At 52.2% G+C, this 20,403-nt stretch overlaps 1 protein-coding gene across 1 annotated transcript in view; it reads right to left on the bottom strand.

Annotated features, from left to right (window-relative positions):
* SH3PXD2A (SH3 and PX domains 2A) overlaps positions 1 to 20,403 on the bottom strand; it is a gene marked incomplete at its 3' end in the record, with an annotated part of 169,961 nt that overhangs the window by 135,341 nt on the left and 14,217 nt on the right. The gene's annotated exons all lie outside the window — the stretch shown is intronic.

The raw sequence follows: 20,403 nt of genomic DNA, 5'->3' as shown, positions 1-20,403 counted from the left end.
TAGGGGGTGGGGAGAGGTGACAGGAGATGCCCCTGAGTGAGACCAGGGTAGGGCTCAGCAGGCTTTCAGGCCAGCCTGCAAGTGAGGTTTCCAGAGGCTTCTTTGGGCCCCGTTTCTTTATGTCATATGCTGGTGAGCCCTTAAGTCACCTGCCATTCCAAACCCTCCTGGGCCCACCTGATACTCCAGATAAACCCACCTTCCAGAACCTGCTCTGCGGAAACAGACCCCGATGCTATTTTGATTGCAAAACCAAAGCTGGCCCCTTGCCCCCAAGGCTGGAAGAACCCCCTCCTCCGTTTCCTACCTTCCCACCCTGAGATCGCTGCTGTTTTTCCAGGGACAGACCCACTGGAAGAGTTTCCAGGGTTCTGGAGGAACAATGTTTTTTTCTTCTGCTATTCTGGGCTGAAATTCTGTATAAACTGGAAAAACACACAGGAGACAGGATGGCCGCGGTGGCGTCCCCGTCCCTGGTGCATGTGGTTAATCTCCCTCCCGAGGCAAGGGCAGGAGCAGAGAAGGCAGGGCTAGCTCGCCCTGCGAACCCAGCCCTGGGACCTGGGGCAGAACCCAGAGCTCCCTAGTTGACCCGCAGGCGCCTCATTGGTAAAATGCGGAAGATCAGTCACATGATACCTGAAGTCCATGCCTTCCTTCAGATACTTACTGAGCATGTACTTGCGACACTGGGTACTAACAAAAAGGCAGTAAAGAGAAATAAAGCCTCTGGCCTCAGAGAGTTTGCATTTTCGTGGAAGGAGACAAACAGTAAGCAAATAAACATGTGCTCTGTGCGGGGAAGGCGTGCTATGAAGACACATGAATTAGGATAAGGTGTTGACGGAGAACCTGGTTGCTACTTGATACAGGGCGGTGAGAAAGGTGTGTCAGGCGGCAGGTCAGCAGAGACCACAGGCCACATGGGAGGGGAGGGCTCCAGGGAAGTGCAGAGTGTGTCTAGGCTGGGGAAACAGGACGTGCAAAGGGCCTGAAAAGGCCAGCATGGCTCGAGTGGAGCGAGCGAGGGCCGAGGTATGGGCAACGAGACCCAAGAGGCAGGACAGGCCAGATCGTGATGAGGAAGGCTCTTTCGAGCTACAGGGTAGTGAATGGGCCACAGAGTGGAAGCAGGTAGACCAGTTAGGATCCTGATGATGGTGGCTTGGATCAAAGTGCTAGCACTGGAGGTGGTGAAAGTGGTCCTATGCTCGATGTCATGGGTGTGTGCACGAACACATATCCCTACCCATCCATCCACTCCCTTAGCCACCCACCCACTCATCCATCCAGCTCTCACAGGACCTTAGGATTCTCTCTTGCACAAGTCATTATCCAACATACACAGGCTATTTGGAGCCCACACGTGATGCGGGGGTCACTGTCGGATTCCATTCAAAACAAAACAGAGACTGCACCATTATTAATTTTCACTTCCCTGAATACAGACTGAAATTGAAGAAAAGCTGGCTCATGAATTTTCAAATCCTAATGTGGTAAGGCCATTACTCAAAACTTACTAATGCACCCTAGCTGGTTTGTCTCAGTGGATAGCGCATTGGTCTGCAGACTGAAGGTTTGATTCCGGTCAAGGGCACATGCCCAGGTTGCAGGCTCCATCCCCAGTAGCGGGTGTGCAGGAGGCAGCCGATCAGTGATTCTCTCTCATCATTGATGTTTCTCTCTCTCTCTCCCTCTCCCTTCCTCTCTGAAATCAATAAAAATATATATTTTTTAAAAACTTACTAATTGCTTGCTAAATGTAATAGGGTCACTGCGCCATAATGGTATAAACCTGTAGTTAGAACTTTAAAAATATGTTTTCATTGATTTTTAGAGAGAGGAAGGGAGAGATAGAGATAGAAACATTGATGAGAGAGGGAGTAACTTCACCAATCAGATGCCTCCTGCACATCTCCTACTGGGGAATCAAACCTGCAACCCGGGCATGCGCCCTGACTGGGAATCAAACCGGCAATCTCTTGGTTCCTGGGTCGAAGCTCAACTGCTGAGCCACACCCACTGGGCTGTAGTTAGGACTTTAAAAGATCAATACATTTTCCAAATAAATTCTACACAGAGTAGGACTCTGATTTTCTCCTCTTCCCATTTTCCTCACCCATATTCTACTTTGTAAATTTTATTTCTGTATCACATAAGAATTCATGCTCACTGAGGGGAAAAACTAGAAATTAGAGAAGCAGCGGTTAGTCCAAAAGCGAGTAAGAATCACTCAGAATCCTTCCCAATGCAAAAGCAACATTAATATTTTGAGATATAGATATATATATAGATTCCAGACATTCTTCCATGCCCAGAAATAAAATAAGCCCGGCACAATACCCTTACACCGTGTAATGAACATTTTCCCACGTCAGTCAATACTTCTATATCAGCCTTCTGATCTGTGACATGGAATTCACGGTTTCGAGGCCGTGGTTTCATTAGCTACTCCCCTGGTCTTGGACACGAAGGTTGTTTCTGACTTTTCACTACTCTATGTACTACTAGCATATCTATGCACACTTCTTTACCACTTTTTCTATTTTTGTTTCAATTTGTTGAAATCTATGCATATGTACAGGTGCCTTACATATTTTCTGGAAGAAGACTGAGAAGCAGATGGATAACGACTATGTGCAGGCCAGACCTGGGCCCCTGAACCATGGCTCCACAGACTTCCTGAGGGAGAGCCTGGAGACGTCTGAAGAGAAAGGCAGGCCCAGCAACACGCCCTCTCAAACCACTTCACTCCTGAAAGGAGGTGGCCGGCTGGACCCAATAAGCTGGGGGACTTACCCGCGGTGGGGCTCAAAGGAGTGAGGCTACAGGAACTTTAAGTTTCCTATCGGCTCTGACACACCTCTGTTCTCTGACTCCTAAATTCTTTTTCAGACCTGAGATTCTGAGATTCTCACGGACAGGGCATAGGGATGTGATGCCAAGAGTGGGGGAGGGAGGGTGCCTGCAGGATTCAAGCATTCACTCCTCTCCTCCAAAAACATATGCTGTGTACCTTCCAGACGCTAGGTCCCCTGTAGGCGCTACACATAAGTTAAATCACAGTCTTGACAGGAAGGAGCTCACAATCTAGATCTAGAGCAGGGATTCCCGGCCTCGACACTCATACAAAGCCTCTGCAGGCAAGTTAAAATGAGGATCTGGCCCTAGCTGGTGTTGCTCAGTGGATAGAGCGTTGGCCTGTGGACCCAAGGGTCCCAGGTATGATTCTGGTCAAGGGCATGAACTGCTGTTGCAGGCTCCTCCCCAGCCTGGTTCCTGGTCGGGGCGCATGCAGAAGGCAACTAATCAATGTGTTTCTCTCACATGGATGTTTCTCTCTCTTTCCCATTCTCTCTAAAAGATCAATGGAAAAATATCTTCGGGTGAGGATTAACAAACAAACAAACAAATATATAAAAAAAAATAAAATGAGGATCTGATTCAGTAGGTCTGGGCAGGAGCCCGAGATCCTGCATTTCCACCAAGCTCACAGGTGATGCTATAACTGCTGGTCTGTGGGCCAAGTTTCAAAGACAGTAAAAGAAACACACAAAAGGAATGTGAAATACCTCATTAACAATTTGTGTATTGATTGCATGTTGGAATGATATTTTGGTTAAGTGAAAAAATACTTTAGAAATGATTTTAGCTGCTTTACAGTTTTAAGTGGCTACTAGAAAATTTAAAGTTACATACGTGGCTCATGTTACATACGTGGCTACATTTCTATTTGGAGAGATTAGAAGATTGCTCGAGAGCAAGATGGTTCTTTGAAGTCTGCCCATGCCTGAGTCACCTGGGGGTGGGGCGGGGGTGGCTTCCTTGGCCCCACCCGGAAGTTTGTGAACCTTTACTCTGGTGCTAGAGACAGACAAGTAAGTTCTGGAGTGGCCGGGAATGGTGAGGACCTGGGAGCTGGAGGAGGAGGTCAGGGAGGGCTTCCTGGAGGAGGTAAAGTCAGCTTGGCAGAGTGACAGTGTTATTCCCTGTGCCTTTCCCACTAAAGAGCAGCCTGAATTCCCTCGATGGGTTCGTGTGCCTCTTGGAAGGCAGGGGTCATCTGATACCTCTGCAGCTTTGAGCTTTCCCTCAGAAGGCCTCTCGGAGGATGCTTTGCAGCTGGCCTCTCCTTCTGTAACAGATTCTCCTCTTCCCCCACCTCTGATTTAAACGGGGCCCTCCTGGGCCACAACAAGCCCATCGCTGAGAGTACTGGGTCAACAGCGCCATGGGTGCCCAGCTGGTCTGCTTCCCTCCAGCCCTGGCTCTCAGGTGCTGAGCCTCGCCACACTGGTCACTAATCCCACCACCCCTGCTGAGCCCAGAGCCTTGGCGTCTGCCCTCTCTGTCATCCCCAGGGCCCACCACTAACCAGCTGCCGGTGATATTCTCTTTGCTCACAGGTCACCTTTCAAAGAAAGCAAATCCCCTTGTTCAGACTCCAGCACAAACCACATAAAGGCGGCCCAGCTGAGTTTACTCAGTGTGGGGGGCTCGCAAAGCTGCACCGTTCAGAGGGGTGAGCGGTGGAATAAACATCTGGGGCCATGTTTGATATACAATTCAAACGTCACCCCACCCAGGGGGCCGGGCAGGCTGCAAAGTGGTTCTGTAAGCTGGTCGGTGCCCAATTTGCAGGGCTGGGTTCGAAAGATCAACCGCTCCTATGAAAGGCTAAGGGGGGCTGCCTCAGGCACAGGCCTGCCCAGGCCTTCCGTGAGGAGGAAGCCTGGGTGCGTGAGCAGCGAGGAAGGAAGGCTCCGCCCAGCAGAGACCTCTGCTGAGGCCACCTTTTCAGGCAGGAAGTGGATTCTCCTGTCACTCCAGCAAAGGCCTGACTCAGGCTGGAAGAAAAGCAGGGCCTTTTGCCAGGGCCCTTCTTACAGAGAGAGGCGTTTGGCTAATGGAGCCCTTTGCAACCACATCAGAACCTCGTAGTGTGTGGAGGATGCCAGTCTGTTTATCTAAGGGGTGGATAGTGTGAGAGATATAGGACAGCCTGGCTCCAAGAGCTAGCTGCACCAGAGAAAGCTGACTCAGCAGCTCTTCTTAGAGCTAAACAGCAATAAACACTGGGGGGGGGGGGGGCGGAATGTAGGGGGTGCAAGTCCAGCTGGGGTACATCTGTAACCCACAACAGACCAACTCCTCGCCCTTTCGAGAGAGTGGAGTTCCCAGCAACTCCAGCTTTGGGGCTCACTCCTCCAGCCTCAATCCACTTTTTCCAGCTCAGGAACAGAGGGGACATTACTACAGATCCTGGTGGTACCTTGACCCAGAAAATCCCCTAAGAGGCAAGGCCACCCAATCTCCCTGGGGACCATGAGACACGAAGGGAAACCTTTGAGTTTGTTCGTCCATTCTATTGGCTGAGGGCTCACCAGACCATGTGAGAGAGACAGTGTGGGCATGAGGCAGCATGGCCGCTGCTCAGAAAGTTCCCAGGATAAGGAGAGTTTGAGGATGAACGGACAGGAGGGATATAGACTTTCTTGTCAAAACCACTGCAACTTTCAGGGAACAGACCTGACACTCCAAGTATCCCCAAGACAGCAGCCAGGGCGAGGCAGGAGGCAGGGAGGACTTGCCCACCCCACTGGATGTATTTGGTTGCTGGGGCACAGACCCACGCCATGCTGAAGCTAAGACCTGGGGTGCTGGAGCTAAGACCCAGGCTGTGAGAAGGAGCCCAACCCAGCTTTCAAAAGTCCTTAACCAGTCAAAGAAGTCTTCTTTGACCATTTCCTAGGAAACATGCAAGCCTTCACTCCTTCAAATCCCTTTCCAATCAAGTCATCGCCTATGACATTCTATGCACTGTATGAGTACAGTTCAGAGTGTAAGTCATGGTCCATGATGGTGAGAGCTAGGGCACAAGGATTGACCTAGTCGTGTTGGAAGAGTGTCAGCCTCCTGAGAGGCATAAAAAGCCATGCTCAGTGGTGAGCATCGACCTATGAACCAGGAGGTCGATTCCCAGTCGCAGGCACATGCCCAAGTTGTGGCCTGGATCCCCGGTGTGGGGCATGCAGGAGGCGGCAGATCGGTGATTCTCTCTCATCATTGATGTTTCTATCTCTCTCTCCCTCTCCCTTATTCTCTGAGATCAATAAATACAAGTTTTTTTAAAATAAAAACAAACAAACAAACAAGCCACGCAGTGAGAGTTCAGGAAAGGGCAAGATCAGTGTGTCGGGGGTGAGCAGAGCAGACTTCTCAGATGAGGACACAGCAGAGCTAGGCCTTGAAGAAAGGATAACAGTAGAAGAAGGAAGATGGCTTTCCAGAGGGAGCCATGGGGGATACAATAGCTCGGCAGTGGGAGGGTCAGGGCTGCAAGAGCAAGCAGTCAGCTGGAAGTGAAGGGACTTGTTCATGAATTCCATGACATGCTGCTGTGTGTTAGAGAAAGTGATGGGATCCAGGGTGGAGGCTCTCGATAATTTATTCCAGGGATCTGGGGATGACCACATGGTTGGCACCAGAGCTGAATAAGAACAGATACCCACAGGCGGAAGTAGGGCACCCTAAAGCACCACTGGAAATGGGACAAGACGGAGAAAGAGTCACCTCCAGAACTCATCTGAAGGGCAGTCGGCATGTGGTTGGAGTCTGTGGGGTGGGAGGTGAGATGGCAGGTGGGATGCCCCAGGTGCCTATTCGAGTAGTAACACTCACTAACCTGCTGTCACAGCAGCTGGGTCTGGTGACTTGGTTATTTGCTTTGCTGTCAAGATGAGCCTATCAACAACATTAAGCGAGGAGAGTGTGTGTGTGTGTGTGTGTGTGTGTGTGTGTCTATTCCTACTGTGTTAACTTGCCAGGGCCGTCGTAACAAAGTACCACAACTGAGTGGCTTAAACAACAGAAATTTCCTGTCTCAGTCCTGGGAGCGAGGAGCGCAAGATCAAGGTGTTGGCAGGGTTGGGTCCTTCTGAGGGCTGTGCAGGAGGATCTGTTCTATGTCTATAACAGATTCTCATGGTTTGTTGGCAATCTTTGGTGTCTCTTGGCTTGTAGAAGGATCACCTCTATCGCTGTCCTCATCTTCACATGGTGTTCTCCCTGTGTGCATGTCTGTGTCCAAATTCCCCCTTTTTTATAAGGACATCGGTCATTAGATTAGGGGCCCACCCTACCCCAGTATGACCTCATGGTAACTAATTACATCTGCAACAACCCTATTTCCAAATAAGGTCACATTCTGAGGTCCTGGGATTAGGACTTCACCATACCGATTTGGGGACACACACAAGACTTCAACCTATAACACCGATGCACATTAAAACAAGCCTATTAAAAGAGAAAATACTTGCCCATATTCTACTACCAAAAGCCGCTTCCTGAACTCACAGTGCGTGCCTTTGGAACATTTTGGAAAAAGGGAATAACAATGATAGTCGGCTCTGGATTCAAATCAGTTTCCTCAGCTGTAAAATGGGGACAGTGCTAGAACCTGCCTGACAGGGTGGATGGAAGGAGTAAGTGAGATAATGCGTGTAAAGCGCTTGGCACAGAGCGTGGCACAGACTAAGTGCGCCGTAAACGTTAGCTATTATTATCATTACTGTCATCATCACTCTTGTTATACACCAGGCTGCGTCCCTAATGCCAGGGAAAGTGCTTGGGAAGCGACAGCCCCGAGGTCAGAGAGGCAGTTGGGAGACGATGAGGGGAAGATGAGTCTGGCGGTGTCTTGGCCAGGCCTGGCCTGGCTCTGAGGGCCCCCAGGGGAGCTGCCCAGCTGGTGTGCGTGGGCAGGGCTTGGGGAGGAGGCTTCTGGTCCTTCCAGCAGCCCATCAGGTGGGTGGGAGCTGGCTGGGATGTGTTTCACATTAATGTACTGGGGCCTCACACTCCCAGGGAGATGCATGCAGAGCAAAGAAAGCCAAGATGTGCAGGGAACTTCCTCAAGCCTGGAAGGTGCCCAACCCAGTGGCTACATGTCTCCATTGGAAACTACCAGTGGTCTCATTCCATGCGCCCCCCCCCTGCCCCCACCATGCTGATCCACAGCCTCAGAGAAGCAACAGTCAATGGGAGTGGAGAGGAGGGTTCCAGCTCCAGAAAATCTGCAAAGATTTCCTGAGGCAAGCGACTTGGCCTCTTTGGGCAGCAGTGGCCTCATCTGATCCAAGAAGAAGACACATGGGAAAGTGCTGCCAAACGCCAGATGCAATTATTCCTGTCTAACTTCTCTGAGCCTCAGTCTACTCATCTGTGAAATGGGGGGGGGGGGTCCCCAAGCTTATTTTCTCCTTCCTGGGGTCTAGAGAGAAGTCAAAAGGGAAAATGTGTATGTAAAGTACTTTAACATATGCCAGGCCTGGAGGACACCGCCGGGAGCAGATGCCTCGCTTCGCACTGCTTCACCACTGCTCTAGTGCTCTCGTGAGTGATGGAATGCTTGAACCGTGAGGTCAGAATTGCAGCTTATTCCTTCCTACCTACACGATCTTGGCCAAGTCACTTAACCTCTCTGGGACCCAGCTGTTTCATCTGGAAGGTGGGGGTGAATAAACACAGTCACCCCATGGCGGTGTGTGGAATAAATGAGATAAACACGGGTGAGCACGGTGCTTGGCCTACGCTAAGTGCTTGATTAATGGAGTCACCTTTTTGAAGGCGAGGAGAGTCCAGTGGTACCTTCCTGTCTCTGGTGCTCTCCTGCAGCCCTTCCGGCTTTTGGAGTCAGGTCAGCCCAGCCCTCACTGTCAATGGCTGAGAAGACTTCAGGGTCCCTCACCTGTAATTCCACAGCCTTTACTGTTTCAAGGTTCTTGCTCTTTGTTCTAGCACGAGATCGCTCATGTGCCCCTTGGCCAGGAGGGGTAGGGCATGATGCCAGGGCAGCCCACCACCTGGAAAGCTAGTGGCCAGTGGGGCTGGGTCCGAGATCCTGGATTCAGTCAGCTCTGCCTGGCTTTGGGGAGAACAGGTAGAGCCTCCCTTGAACTCACAGAGACTAGAATGTTTCCTGGGGCTGGAGCTATACCCCAATCCCCCTCAACTTAGCCCCCGGCTGCTTGCTGACCCCTCGTTCCTCTCATCCCCAGGAAGGCACAAATCTGGAGGAGCTGGAAGCTGGGGCAGGAGAGTGAGTGCTGGGCAGAGTGAGGGGCAGGGCTAGAGGGGTCAGCTGAAACTGAAGGAAGAGCTTGGGGACTTCCTCCTCTAGCAATAGGAGCCCCTCGAGGACACTGATCAGGAGTGACCCTGCGCAAGTGGAATTCTAAGAAGATAAATCTGCTCAGTACATAAGATGGAACAATGGTGAAAGAGACATCTGTGTGTGGGACAGATCGCCAGAAAGATGCTGGCACCAGCCCAGGGTGTCGGCGGTGACACTCCCTGACAGAGAAATAGGCCAAGCTAAGATGAGTCTGCTGGTGTGTGTGTGTGTGTGTGTGTGCACGCGCGCGCGCACGCACACACACACGCGTGCACACAGATGCGTGCTTTCTGGAAGGGTGCTAGCTGAAATCACCCTGTTCACTCCTAGGTTCCTAGTCCTCCCTTAGCCTCACCAAAGACCCCCACAGTTTCTAAACCCCCAACCCCAAAGCTGCCTGACAATTTCCTCTTCCATATGGACCTCCAAGGCCCATCGACAAAGAGCACACGGCCAGAGGAAAGTGGAGAGGGAACAAAGTAGACCAGCCCTCCACCTTCATTTCCAGCTAAGCCACACCCCAGCCCCAGTGTCTCTTGATTCCTCTGTCTTGATTGCTCCTGCAAAAGGCCCAGAACCATGGTCGCCAAAGTGCCCCAGCCACCAGCGGATCAAATTCAGGCTGAAGTTTGGGACAAAGCTATCCCATTCTTGGCAGAGATGAGTACAAGACAGACCCTCGGTGTCCCGGGCCCAGGCTGCCATCCGGGGCAGTGAGATTGCAGGGCTGGTCCCCAGCGCGCTCCCCTGACACGGCATTCTCTTGGACAGAGCCAAGTGGGACACTTCTAATCGACAATCCAACGTCCTTGCCTTCCTCCATCCCCTTTCCCAAGCATCTCCTTTCCCCCACTTTCTCTCAATTCCAAATGGTTCAGGGTGCTTTCAGGCCCTATCCTCATCCCTCCTCCCACCCCCTCAAAATCTTGTGCAAAAGGAAAACAACAAAAGAACAGGCTAAATAAGAAAGCTGGGGTCACAGGCAGAGTCCAGCCCTCCCCTGTGGCCTTGCCCTGTCCATATGGAACCCTCTCTTCCCAGGAGTTCGCCTCTCCTCTGCTTGGGAGTGACCTGCAGCTGCTGATCAGCACCAACAATGGCTGGGACAGCCTAAAGCTCAGGAACGGGCGCTGAAAGCTTCCTCAAAACGCTGGATGCTGCCAGTGAGGCCCCAGGCTGTCGGTGGACCCCGCAAAAGCCAGCCAGGCCAGGGAGTTTCCGCCAGGAGCACTGCTGCACCAGATGCCTTGGGCAGGTCACGTGCCCGCCCCCTACCCCCAGCTCTTTCCCCCGCAATTAGAAACTTCATAGGATAAGAGACCGAAACACACATGAAACATCTTTGAAGGTTCTGGTGAGGAGAGCGCCGAGTACATACCCTCCCTAATGCTGCTTCAATCTGCTCCATCTGATGGTTCCATCTCTGGCTTCATGCCCTTTGTTGGCTCTCTGCCTCCCACTGGACACAAGTCTTAGTCACGACCTCTGTCCTGACTGACCTCTCCAGTCGTATATCCTGCCACTGCCGCACCTCCCCACAAACCGCTCGGCCTGCCTGCAGTCCTCCCCGGACATAGCATGCTGTTCCACAGCTCTGTGTCTTTGCACATTCTGTTCTGCTTAACTGGAATGCTCCAACCCATATAATCTCTTACTGTCACCACCTCTGAGGCCTTTGTATAGGTGTGTCCCTCATGCACTCCCTCCTCTAGATTGCTTCTGCCATTCAGTCACGCTTCTATTATTGCACTTACCTCTATATTGTAATTACTTGCTTGTATACCTGCCTCCTTTCAAAAGCCTGTGAGCTTCTTGGAAGCAACATTTGTGCCTTGACATGCCCACTATCCATCACGGTTACCTGATATAGTTGGCACACAATAAGACTATATTTCCCAGGCTCCCTTGCTGGGAGTTACAGTCATGTGACTGAATTCTAACCAATGAAATACAAGCAGGGGTGATGTGAATCTCCTCCAGTAAACCTATAAGATCTCCCCACAGAGACATGGATGCAGAGATCCATGGGGGATAGAGTCACCAGATTCGAGAGTCTGTGTTCCTGAATGACTTACCTGGAGCAGAACCCTTCAGTAATTTGTTCTGGTTTTGGGTTAGGACGTGAGCAGGAAATAAACCTCTATTGTACTGAGTCACTGAGAGTTTGTTACACAGCAGGTAGCCTATTCTGACTAATACAAAGGAGCTCAAGGCTCCATTGAATCAAACTGAATAGAGGGAAGACAATATAAAATGCAGACATTATAAAAGTCAGGCATTACATTCCTCCCTGATTGAACTATTCCCACTGCAATGCCATCACATCACCCCTCCTCCCCCTGCCCTATCCACCAAATCACACACACAGTATTTAGAGTGCCAAGCACTCCCCAGTTAAGACTGAAAAGGGTGGGGATTGAGAACTTGCCAGATGACCTGTAAAAGCCACCATAAATGAATGAGCCCCAACTTGAGCTCCTTGTTCCACAAGTTTGTAGAAGGCACACAAAGACACAAAGTTGAATTATAGGGAGTGGCCTGCTCCTCGCCACACAGGCATCCACACCCTTGACACATGGCCATTCAGGTTCATAGGAACCCTTCTGATGATGGGGAACCCACCATCTCTCTGAGGTAACCCATACCCTCTAGGCAAACTTCTGGGAAGTGTTAGAACAGTGTTCCTCACACAGAGCCCAAATTCCCAGTTGGTCACAAAGGGCCATGGCCAAATGGGAGAAAGATCACATTTGCACAGAAGGAAGAAAAGAATGGAGAAAGACTTCAAAAGTATCTTTCCAATATATGCCCTCACTACTCAAGGTGTGATCCTGAGACCAGCCATCTCATCACCTGAGAGCTTGGTGGGAAAGTCAAATATCAAGTCCCCTGCAGACCTGCTGATTCAGAATCTGCATTTTAACAAGACTGCTAAGTAGTTTTAAGTTTGCACCATTCTAAGTAACATGATGAAATCTCTCGCCACCCTCCTCTGTCCCACCCGGGTGTGAATCATCCCTTTGTCCAGCATATCTATGCTGTAGGTCTTTCCTGTCTGCTTAGTAGTTGTCTCAGTTATCAGATCAGTTATCAGAGAGAGAGAGAGAGAGAGAGACCACATACATATAACCTTTATTACAGTATATTGTTATAATTATTAGTTATTATTGTTAATCTCTTACTGTGCCTAATTTCTAAATTAAAGTTTGCCAGGGGTATGTAATATATATATATATATATATAACATAGTATATATATAGGATGCAGTACTATGTGTGGTTTCAGGCATCCACTGGGGGTCTTGGAATGTATCCCCCACAAATAGGATAGGATTACTGTACTCATTTACAGCTGGCCATGCTCTCATTTATTCATTCAGTGATTCCTTGAGCACCTGCTGTGTCAGGTACTATTCTAGGCACTGGGAAACAAGCTAAGAGCAAGCAAGGTCCTGCTCTCCTAAAGCTCATACTCCAGTGATGAGACAGTAAACAAGTAGACAAATAGTTAAATAAGATGATGACAGACTGTGATAAGTGTAGAAGACAACAGAATGTGACCAAGAGTGACAGGGATGGGGATGGGGGAAGATCTCGGAGGGGGTGGGGAGCTCTTTGAGGAAGAGGTCAAGGGTCCACGTGAGCAGAGGCCTGAGTGCTCAGGAGTCAGAGGCTTACAGATATGGGGAAAGGGAGTTCCAGGCAGAGGGAACAGCAATGGCAAAGGCCTCAGGCAGCATTGTGCTTGGTATTCCAAGACCAGGCAGGTGACTGTCAAGCTGAAAGTCAATGAAGGGAGGATGGCAGGAGACAAGCCTGGAAGGATGGGCCGGAGCCCACCACACAGGGCCTGTGGTATGGTAAGGAATTGGGAGTTCATTCCCCAAAGAAAGGAAGTCTTTCAGAAAGTTATAAACTGGGGTGTGCTGTGATCTGATTTTGTTTTTTAAAAGATCTCTCCAGTTGGTGGGACGACAAGAGTGCGAGTGGGTGGATCCCTGAAGAAGCCATTCAGGTGCCCAGGTGGGAGGTGACGCAGCTGGACCAGGGCAGGGACAGAGCAGGTGAAGCGGAAGAGGGCAGATCCAGGCTACATTTTGAAGGAGATCTGGGAAGACACTTGCTGTTAGGTTGGATATGGAACGTGACTGACAGGTTTGGGGCGGTACCAACTGGGTTTGAATCCCTTTGGTTCCTCAGATGCTCATAACAGCTGACCCAGGCAGCCCATGGGCCCCGCTCTGCCCTGATGGCATCAAGGGCGGATTTGGGCACCTGCTGCCTCAGTGGCTTCCTTCCCGGTCACTGAGGTTGGCACTAAGCCCACAGGAGTCTTTATCTGTAATGTCTTCTTTCTGGAGGCTCCTTAGGCCAAGGACTTCCTAGTGTCTCTTCACATTTGCAGAAGGGGCGGACAAGACGGGACCCCATGGACAAAAGGGAAAATCCCCCAAGCAAAAATTAAAAAGTGGGCAGACCTGCTGGGGGCGGGGGGTGAGGGTCTTGTAAAGCAGCCCATGTAGCATAGCAAGGCAAGCTACCCAGGGCTGGCCTCGGGCTTCCCAGTCCCAGGCTCTGCTTGGCCAGGCTTTCAGGGTGTGGGAGTCGGGGGATGGGAGGGGGTCTTGTCTCCTGCCAGGGAACCAGGATTGCAGTAGGAAAAATTCCCTCCAGAGTGTGGTGTCCTCTAGCCAGCTGTTGGCTGGCTGCTTGTCCAGGTGGCAGCCCTGCTGCCCCCGGTGAGGGCTTCCTCTCAGCAACCTCATGAACATGGCAGCTGCTCACCTAGGACGAGGTGCAGAAGGCGGAGGAAGTGCAAGGAGAGAAAGGGCTGCTGGAGGATTGCCGGGGAGCCTGCGTGCAGGCCTCCCTCCCTCTCAGGCTCCGTCCTCCAGAGCAGAGATCTCCCTGACCTTGCGGGAGCCCCTGCAGTCCTGCCTCCACACTTTCATCCACACAGATGGCCCTGCCTGGACCACCTTCTCATTCTATCTAAACCCTTCTAGACCCACATCCAGTCCCACGTTCTCAGTAACACCCAATCAGGAGGAAGGGAAGCTACCATTTATGTGACACCTCCTCTATCGACACCATGTTATTTCTTTTTTTAAAAAAATTGATCTAAGAGAGGAAAAGGAGGGAGAGAGAGAGAGTGAGAGGGAGACAGAGAGAGAGAGAGAGAGAGAGAGAGAGAGAGAGAGAGAGAGAGAGATATCAATGATGACAAAGAATCATGGATTGGCTGCCTCCTGCACGCCCCACACCGGGGATCAAGCCTGCAACCCAGGCAAGTGCCCTGAGACCAGGAATCAAAACGTAACCTCCTGGTTCATAGGTCGACAATCAACCACTGAGCAACACCAGCCAGCTATTTCTTCTTCTTCTTCTTTTTTTTTTTAAGTGTGGCTCAGTTGTTGGGTGCCATCCTATGCACAGAAAACTTGCTGATTTGATTCCAGTTCAGGGCACATGGCCGGGTTTCCGGTTTGATACCAGGTAGGGGGCATGCAGGAGGCGCCAATCAATGTTTGCTCTCATATCAATGTTTCTCACTCTCTCCCTCTCCCTTCTTCTCTTTCTTTCTTAAAAAAAAATAACATAGTTACAATTTTTAAAAAATAAAGTGTCTAATGCAAATGTAGCAAAACATGAGCATTTGTTAAATCTGGGGTGGGGGGGGTTCACTGATGCCTGCTGTCTTCTGTAGGATTAAACTTTTTCATAATTAAGAATAAATAGAAAAGCTCACTGGCTGCAGAGAAGAAAAGCAGCTGGAAGGGGCCAGACTGTGTGTGAGGGAGTCCTGGTGAGAACACTGTGGATTCAAGTGTAAAATCATGAGGGCTTGGCCAAGGGGCTGAGAGGAGGAATCTGCAGGGGTGTGAGACGGTACAGTAACGGAGAGAGGAAAGCGGGGAGAAGGAAGACGGAGGGTTCTAGAGAGGAGCTGGGTTTAGAACATGCTGAGGGGCAAGCACATGTGTGACTAAGTGGAAATGCCTTGAAGAAGCAGCCTGCAGGTCAGCTCATATTCCGTCTGTCTCCACTCCCCGAGCCCCACCCTGAACCCAGTGACTTGCCCATGGCCAGTGTTCAACAAACGCGGTCAGGGGCTCACCCACCCCCACCCTCTAGTTGACGACAGAGGCTGGGACCACAGAGGCTTCCCCTCACTGGGAGAAGATGCCCGAGGGAGAGCAGAGCCCTGCGCCTCGTCTATTTCTGGTGCCCTACCTGATCCAGATTAAAATAGCTGGTGGGGTATTCTGGGGGCCAGTCTGACCCTACAAAGGGCACTCCCTTTCCTGGGCAAATGCCCACTGCTTAGCTATTTCTAGCGGGGACAAAGTGGGGCTGGCATGAGGTGGGGAGGCATTAGGTGATGGGACAGACATATGAGGCCCAGGAGACCCCCAGTCCAGCCAGAGAAGGGGAAGGGGGGAAAGAGCTGCCGGAGATCCCTGCCGTCCGTGAGCGCAGCCATCCTGGGCCTCCCTCGCAGGGGTAGCCTGGGTGAGGGCTGGGAGCCCTGCCAGCCCCCTGCGCTGGGCACAGCATGCACAAGGAAGGGAGACTGTAGTCACTCTCCCTGGGAGGGGAACAGCCAATGGTTGGCCATCATGAATGGGTGTCCCCCGGAGGCAGAGCAGACTTCCCATCAGGGTGGCCAAACTGTCACCTAATTCCCAAAGGAATGCCTGCACATGAGCACTTTCAGCAAAAGGATTCATTAGACGCTCCCACTCCCCTGGGAAGGGGAGGCAGCCCCCTCCCCTGCTTAGGGTTTTGCCTTGAGGGTGCAGACTTGCCAAGCTCTTCGGTGACTCCCACAAAGCCCAGGTCAGGCTGCCACACGCCCTTCTCCCAGACTCCTGCACGGGATGTGGCAGCTCCCAGTGGGAGAGACAGACAAGAGGACACAGACTGGCAAAGACGTACATACCAGCACCACAGAGGCTGGGGAAAGGCCACCGCTGCTCCAGAGATAGGCCTGGACTCAGAGACCCTTGGGGAGATGTAGAGAGACAAGTAGCAAAATGGGAAAGGAAGAGACAGCGAGAGCACCACAGAGAGAATCCAAGACTCAGAGCAGAGGGAAGGATGAAACGACGCCTTCTCTCTCTGCCCAGGCCAACCCTCTCGGGCCAGGGCAGGGGATCAGGGCGCATTCATCCCAGCAGCCAGTCTAGCCCCGCCTGCTCGGAAGGCTTCCTGGTGAGGGAGGGCAAGCATCCCTCTCTTCTCCGAGGTGCCAGGACTTCCCAGGCCACCTCTGCAGTGCTCTGGCCCAGGTAGGGGCCACACCCAAGTGATGACTGTCGATGGACAGGAGGGGTTTGGTGAGTGGGTTCCAGAGCAGACTGCCAGGACTGGATCCTGCCCCCCACTTGCAGGGAGGATGGCTCTGCAGCTCCACCCTTCCCCACCTGAACTTCACGGCTGAAAACCCTAGGTGTTCTGAACTAGCCCAGTGTCCCAGCTGCACCCCAAAATACATAGAACAAAAGACGGACCCTCACATGTTTGAGTCCTCCTACACGTGTTGATCTCCCGGTCCAACCTCTCGCATCTTGGTCCCGCCCCAAAGCAATGAAGGACGAAGGAGCAAGCACAGAGGGGTCCCTCCACCCTCCCACCAGGGCTTCCTCCTCACAAGGCTCCACGATGAGGAGCGGAGCCCTGGGAATCTGAGGTAAACAGCCCCGTCTCCTTGGGGAGCCAGACAGGCCGGCCTTTAGCAGAGATGCCCCCGTGGGAGACCAGCAGGCACTGTCTCAGCGGGAAGAATGGCCGCTTGTTGTGCGCCTGAACCATCCTCTCTGCAGGCATCTCAACTCCAGCCCATACACCAGCCTCATGCTTCCTGTTTGGTTTGGGGTTTTTTTTTTAAAAGGTATATCTGAATGTGGTCCATTTAGCCCCAAGGACCCCCCTGCCCCAGCCCCACTGCTAGCCTCCTCCCCAGCCCCCCGCCAGCACTGAGCCCAGGCTTCCAGCGTAGCTGAACTGGCCACTTTGTTCTGCTGGGCACCAGATAAACGCTCCCTAATTAGCAGACGGAGCCAAACCCTGGCCTGGGTTTCAGGCTGTCTCCTGGCCAGCCCTGGAGCATTTATTTACTGAAGTTCAGGGTGCCTAAGACCCTTTCATGCTGGGACAATGTCCCCCTAGTTCAGGCTGAACAGACATACTTGCACATGGAACCACCAGAGGCAACAACGGGAATGACCACCGTCCTCATAACGCTCCTGGCTCAGTGGGGAAGGTTCCAGGGCCTTGCTTCCTGGAAATCTCACCACCACTCTCGACAGCTTCTGCAGCGAGAGCCATCTCACAATGAGAAGGCTGAGGCTCTGGGAGGTTAGGTCATCGCCCAGGGTCACAGCTGGTAAGAGGTGAGACGCACACCCACAAGTCTGAGCTTCCCATCCCTGCAAGACACTGCCCCACTCAGAAACGGGAAGCTGGCACCAGAAACCCCACCAGCTCTTCTGAGAGCCTGCTGTCACCCAGCCCGGGGGTCTCAGAAAAATCACAAATCTCCCCCGGCTTCAGCTAAGTTGAGGATCTGAAGGAGACAGTGTCAATTTGCCAACAAGTCCTCCATGGCCTGGTCTGAGGGAATGTCCTGAGATGCAGGAATCGCAGCCCCTGTGATCACCTGGGGGCTGAGGTCCAGCTGGGTGGCGGGCAGCTGGTGAAGGGAATCCCTGCCGCTGGCATCTCTGGGTCACCCGGCTGGTGGCAGTTTGCCTGCCAAAGGGAAGAACAAACTCTTCCCTCAAACAAGCCACAGCCCAGGCTCCCACAGCTCACCCTGGCTGTCCCACATGCCTGGTTCCATGGGAGTCAAAGCTAAACCAACCGTGGGCACTGTGAGGATGGGGATTCCAAGGATGCCCAGACCACCAGGCCCCACATGCAGGAGCGGCCTCAGAAGCAGGCTGGGATGCCCCCGGCACGCAGGCCTGATGGCAGCCGTCTGCACCTTGGGCGGCTCACTCATTATGTGCCTCCACCCTGATTCTTCCACCACCGGGCGGGTCCAGCTCAGGCCAAGGCTGTCAGCCTGGCTTTTCCCCCCAGGACGGCCCTGACTTTTCCTCTCAGGGTCCCCAGTACCAAACCCGGTGCCAGGCATGTAGCTGGCACTCCTCCAACGTGGCTTAAAATTCCCTCCTGTAGGAAGGGAGTGACTTAGTCACAGCTGAAGGCTTCACAGAACGTACTATGTACACAAACGCACTCCACTCACCTGGCCATCACCGAAGGTCTTCCTTCCCTCCATTCTCCAGTTTGGAGGGGGACACTGTCCCCCACCCACTTTCCAGCCAACTTTCCTGTTGAATATCCAAGGAGGTGTAGATAGGGGCAGAGCTAACCTGGGACCAGAGGAGGAGGGAGGTGGTTGAAGCTGCAGACGCACTCCAGAGCCTCCCAATGTAACACTCAAACACACCTTGACATGACACCCTTATGCTGGGAAAACAAGGTGTGCAGCTCTGGGCGGTCATACAGGTGGTGAGGCCTGACTCAGACGCTGCCTCTGGCAGAGCTGGGGCTTATTATCCAAAGAGAGAGGCGGGCGGTGGCGGACAGGACACATGGGCTATGCTTCAGGAAGCAGCCGATCCTGTGAGAGAGCTCTGCCCGACCTTGGCAGGAGCTGGAGAGACATGTGCTCTCTGCACAGGTATCTCCTCCCCACCGAGGGTGGATGAGCCCTCCCCCGATAGGAGCTCCCTCGATGATGCAAGAGGGACAAAGAGAAAGAGGACTTCAGCATGGGAGGCTAGCACTCCAGACTGGAATGAATGGGCCAGAAGCTAAACTGCCCGAGTTCCAGTCCTGCTGTCACTTGCTGGCCCTGGAATTTGGACAAGTCACTTCTCCTCTGAGGGCCTCATTCTGTCAAATAAAGGAAATGGACTACATCAGAGGGTGGCCAAGAAGTATCAGCTGAAGGTGCCACTGCCAACTGATGGGTAGTGTCTTCCTGAAGATACTCATTCGTTTTATTTTTTTAGAAAGATTCTGAGATGACGATCGGGCTCATGACCGACGAACAATATCTGCACAGGCACGGGATGGGGATGTGCCATGATCAGTGATGTCTGTTGTGGGCAGGAGAGAAGATGGGCAGTATGAATGCTAGAGACTCATCCTCCTGCTTGATAATCTCTAAGAGCCTTCTGCCAGTAAAATTTACAATTCCACTGATTCCCCAGATGTGGTTAACGCTGGTTGGCAAGCATGTACCTCCCATGTTGTGACGTTTGCAGGCAGCTAATCTCTCCCTGAAGTGATGTTTTTGCCAGCCCCGCAGGGCAGTCACTGGGAGCAGGCAGTCCCCTCAGCCCCCATGCCCACACTCACAGGACTTCACCCAGAGGTCAGAGCCAGTGAGCAGTGCCAGGGTTTCATACCCAGAGGACATTCTGGCTTCTCTTACAACTTTCCCCCGTGTCCACACAGGGGCTTCTCCACTGGGAGAAAATCCGGCCCTCACCCCAGGGAGAGGCTGAGTGACCGGCAAAGGGCAAAGATGGCTCCTGACTTGCTGGTGCACAGGGTCTGTCTCATCTGACTGGGCCATATGTCACTTAGGAACTCCCTTGAGGCACGTGCCTGGACCACCTACACACACTGGTCAAAAGCACACAGGTGCCTAAAACGATGCGCACAGACCCAGAATTCATCTGCACAGGAAAAGATTAATTTCTGGGCTGAGTATCAGATGACTTTCTCTCCTCTCTGAAACCTTGGGCTCTGCCCAGTGCAAAGTTCTCCTGATGGCAGGCCCCACCGAAGGTGGTTCTCAGGGGCGCTGCCCCTTCCCTGGGGCTCATTTCCCTTTATGTAGAGGAGTGGAGGCCCTCCCCAGTGTACTCTGCCCACGGCCATCACCCCTCTTCCTGTGCCTCCCATCTGTTCTGGACCTGCCAGGCCCCTCATGTACAAGGTTGCTCCTACACCTTTGGGGTGGGGAAAATGCACAAAAAGGGGTCACTATACAAACTCTATGCAAACTCTATCTGTTTGGATGGGAGGGGAGGAGTAAACACACACACACAAACACAGACACACACACACACACACACACACACCTTTAATGTGTTCTAGCCGCATACCACACCGAGTTAGTTACCCCAGGATTCCAACTTAGTGATTAACTGCTTTCCATGCTGAGCTGCCTGAAGATACCATTGTACCAGGCCCTCCCCTCCT

The sequence above is a fragment of the Myotis davidii genome, unplaced genomic scaffold (genome assembly GCF_000327345.1).
Source record: "Myotis davidii unplaced genomic scaffold, ASM32734v1 scaffold332, whole genome shotgun sequence".
Taxonomy (NCBI): Eukaryota; Metazoa; Chordata; class Mammalia; order Chiroptera; family Vespertilionidae; genus Myotis; species Myotis davidii.
This window is presented reverse-complemented; position numbering and strand designations above follow the sequence as displayed.